The sequence below is a fragment of the Pongo pygmaeus genome, chromosome 3, assembly GCF_028885625.2.
Source record: "Pongo pygmaeus isolate AG05252 chromosome 3, NHGRI_mPonPyg2-v2.0_pri, whole genome shotgun sequence".
NCBI lineage: Eukaryota > Metazoa > Chordata > Mammalia > Primates > Hominidae > Pongo > Pongo pygmaeus.
This window is the reverse complement of record NC_072376.2, coordinates 118174567-118179118: the sequence shown is the minus strand read 5'-3', so window position 1 is coordinate 118179118 and position 4552 is coordinate 118174567. Positions and strand designations below refer to the sequence as shown.

The following is a 4552-nucleotide window of genomic DNA, read 5'->3' as shown; positions in this document are numbered from 1 at the left end:
CAAGTATTCCATTATCACTGACCACTGCATACCCCACCTTTTGAAGTCCTTTTTCTACAAAGGAACTTCCATCAGTATACAAGTTCAGGTTGGGATCAGTCAAGGGAACCTCTAGAAGGTCCCTTCGAGCAGTGTAGGTTTGAGAAATCACCTGTTGACAGTTATGTTCTATCTTTTCTTCATTGTCTGGAAGAAATGTGGCTGGGTTAGAGTTGCACAAGTGGGCAGTCACAGCACTGGCCCTTGAATTAATAAAGTCTGATATTTAAGCAAATGGTTGTCTGACAGTCACAAGTCTCCTTTAGCAGTGAGTATGCTGTTTACATCATGAGATGTCCACACAGTAAGATCCCTTCCCTGTATTATTTTAACTGCCCCCATATGACTGGTGCCTGCACATTTGCATATTGAACATAGAGTTTTATTTCATACATACAGTTTTATTACAAATTTTTTATACCTTCTTTAATAGTTAGGCATTATGTTGATTTTTTTGAAGATTTTGATTGTAGTAGGTTTTATTATCTATCAGTTTCATTTTGGAAGAATAAAAAAGCTGTTACAAAAGATTTTCTATTAAAATGGAAGTTTTATTTATCCATTCATTTGTTGATAGACACTTAGGTTGTTTCCTTCTTTTGGGTATTAGGAATAATGCTGCTATAACCATTGATATATATAAGTTTCTGTGTGGATATATGTTGTATGTTTTCATTTCTCTGTAGTCTATACCTGGAAGAGGAATTGCTGGGTCATATGACAATTCTATGTTTAGCTTTTTCAGAAACAACCAAAACGTTTTCCACAGCAGCTGCACCATTTTATATCCCCACCAGCAATGCCCAAGAGTTTCTGTTTCTCCATGCCTATTTTTTACTTGTTTTTAATTATTGTAGCCATCCTAGTGGCCGTGCAGTGGTATCTCATTAGTTGTTGTTGCAGTTTTGTTTTGGTATCTTCTTCTGATTTGTATTTCCTTAATGACCAATGAAGTTAAATATCTGTTTATGTGTTTGTTGACCATTTGTATATTTTCTTTGGAGAAATGTCTATTTAAATCCATTGTTCATTTAAAAATTTATATTGTCTTTTTTTTTTTTTTTTTTTTTTACTTTAAGTTCTGGGATACACGTGCAGAATGTGCAGGTTTGTTACATAGGTATACACATGCCATGGTGGTTTGCTGTGCCCATCAACCCATCATCTGTATTAGATATTTCTGCTAATGCTATCTCTCCCCTAGCACCCCCACCCCCGACAGGCCCCAGTGTGTGATGTTCCCCTCCCTGTGCCCAAGTGTTCTCGTTGTTCAACTCCCACTTATGAGTGAGAACATGTCGTGTTTGGTTTTCTGTTCCTGTGTTAGTTTGCTGAGAATGATGATTTCTAGCTTCATCCAGGTCCCTGCAAAGGACATGAACTCATCCTTTTTTATGGCTGCATAGTATTCCATGGTGTATATGTGCCACATTTTCTTTATCCAGTCTATCATTGATGGGCATTTGGGTTGGTTCCAAGTCTTTGCTATTGTGAACAGTGCTGCAATAACATACGTGTGCATGTGTCTTTACAGTAGAATGATTTATAATACTTTGGGTATATACCCAGTAATGGGATTGCTGAGTCAAATGATATTTCTGGTTCTAGATCCTTGAGAAACCACCACACTGTCTTCCACAATGATTGAACTAATTTACAATCCCACCAATAGTGTAAAAGCATTCCTATTTCTCCACATCCTCTCCAGCATCTGTTGTTTCCTAACTTTTTATTTTACTTTATTTTATTTTTTCATTAAACTTTTTTAATGGGTCTCAAAATTCTGTGACAAATTTTTGGTCAAGTTGTTTCCAGTAGAAAGTACAGATTTTAAAAACTAATAACTTAAAACTGCCACACGCAAAAAAAGAAAACCAAAGTGGTCCACGAAACATTCTCCTTTCCTTCTGAAGGTTTTATGATGCATTGTCATCATTAACCAGTCTTTTACTACTAAACTTCAATGGCCAATTGAAACAAACAGTTCTGAGACCATTCTTCCACCACTGATTAAGAGTGGGGTGGCAGGTAGTAGGGATAATATTTATTTAGCCTTCTGAGTTTTCTGGGCAGACTTGGTGACCTTGCCAGCTCCAGCAGCCTTCTTGTCCACTGCTTTGATGACACCCACTGCAACTGTCTGTCTGATATCATGAACAGCAAAGTGACCCAAAGGTGGATAGTCTGAGAAGCTCTCAACACACACGGACTTGCCAGGAACCATATCAACAATGGCAGCATCACCAGACTTCAAGAATTTAGGGCCATCTTCCAGCTTTTTACCAGAACGGCGATCAGTCTTTTCCTTCAGCTCAGCAAACTTGCATGCAATGTGAGCCATGTGGCAATCCAATACAGGGGCATAGCCAGCACTTATTTGGCCTGGATGGTTCAGGATAATCACCTGAGCAGTGAAGCCAGCTGCTTCCATTGGTTGGTCATTTCTGCTGTTACCAGCAACGTTGCCACAACGAACATCCTTGACAGACACATTCTTGACGTTGAAGCCCACATTGTCCCCAGGAAGAGCTTCACTCAAAGCTTTATGGTTCATTTTGACAGATTTTACTTCTTTTGCAATGTTGACTGGAGCAAAGGTGACCACCATACTGGGTTTGAGAACACCAGTCTCCACTCGGCCAACAGGAACAGTACCAATGCCACCAATTTTGTAGACATCCTGGAGAGGCAGGTGCAAGGGCTTGTCAGTTGGACAAGTTGGTGGTAGGATGCAGTCCAGAGCCTCAAGCAACGTGGTTCCACCGGCATTGCCATCCTTACAGGTGACTTTCCATCCCTTGAACCAAGGCATGTTAGCACTTGGCCCCAGCATGTTGTCACCATTCCAACCAGAAATTGGCACAAATGCTACTGTGTCGGGGTTGTAGCCAATTTTCTTAATGTAAGTGCTGACTTCCTTAACAATTTCCTCATATTTCTTCTGGCTGTAGGGTGGCTCAGTGGAACGCATTTTGTTAACACCAACAATTAGTTGTTTCACACCCAGTGTGTAAACCAGAAGGGCATGCTCTCAGGTCTGCCCATTCTTGAAGATACCAGCTTCAAATTGACCAACACCAGCAGCAACCATCAGGACAGCACAGTCAGCCTGAGATGTCCCTGTAATCATGTTTTTGATGAGGTCTCTGTGTCCTGGGGCATCAATGATAGTCACATAGTACTTGCTGGTCTCAAATTTCCACAAGGAGATATCAGTGGTGATACCACGTTCACGCTCAGCTTTCAGTTTATCCAAGACCCAGCCAGGCATACTTGAAGGAGTCCTTTCCCATCTCAGCAGCCTCCTTATCAAATTTTTCAATGGTTCTTTTGTCGATGCCACCGCATTTGTAGATCAGATGGCCAGTAGTGGTGGACTTGCCTGAATCTATGTGTCCAATGACGACAATGTTGGTATGAGTCTTTTCCTTTCCCATTTTGGCTTTTAGGGGTAGTTTTCATGACACCTGTGTTCTGGTGGCAAACCCGTTGCAAAAAAAAAAAAAAAAAGTTTCCTGAGTTTTTAATGATCACCATTCTAACTGGCATGAGATGGTATCTCATTGTGGTTTTGACTTGCATTTCTCTAATGACCAGTGATGATGAGCTTTTTTTAATGATTTTTGACCGCACAAATATCTTCTTTTGAGAAGTGTCTGTTCTTATATGTTTGTTGGCTGCACAAGTGTCTTCTTTTGAGAAGTGTTTGTTCATGTCCTTCACCCACTTTTTGATGGGGTTGTTTGTTTTTTTCTTGTAAATTTGTTTAAGTTCTTTGTAGATTCCAGATATTAACTCTTTGTCAGATGGCTAGATTGCAAAAATTTTCTCCCATTCTGTAGGTTGCCTTTTTATTGTTGAGTATGATAAATTGTAATGTACAATGATATACAATGAAATATTATTCAGCCATAAAAAAGAATGAAGGTTTGATATATTCTAGAATGTGGATGGGCACCAAAAGCATTATGCTAAGTGAAAGACACCAGACACAAAAAGCCACGTGTCGTATGATTCCTCTTATGTGAAATATCCAAAATAGGCAAATCCATAGAGATAGAAAGCAGATTAGTGGATGTCAGTGGGTGGCAGGGGGGAACAGGAAGTGATTACTTAAAGGATATGAGGTATTCTTCTGGGATGATGAAAATGTTTTGAAACTAGAAAGAAGTGGCAGTTGTACAATATTGTGACTATGCTAAATGCCACTAAATAGTACACTCTAAAATAGTTGATTGTATATGATGTGAATTTCGCCTCAATTTTTTAAAGAGGAGAAAGTTAGGTCTAATAAGGTTGAAAATAACTGCTTTATGGTTCTTGATGGCTTTTGTTTTATGCATCCCATGGGCAGCCTTATTAGGCCTATGAAACCCTTCTCAAAATACCATTTGTAAATCCATAAAATATATAAAGAAGAAACTCATGATATTGAATTATATTTACAAAAATATTTTAGAAAATAATTTTGTGATCTAATAACATGCTTCTTCACTGAGGACCTAAATGACTA

The 4552-nt window shown here is 39.0% G+C and overlaps 1 pseudogene; it reads right to left on the bottom strand.

Moving 5' to 3' along the window:
* Window positions 1-1834: 1834 nt before the first annotated feature.
* LOC129035614 (putative elongation factor 1-alpha-like 3) lies at window positions 1835-3505 on the bottom strand (annotated as a pseudogene).
* Window positions 3506-4552: the final 1047 nt, after the last annotated feature.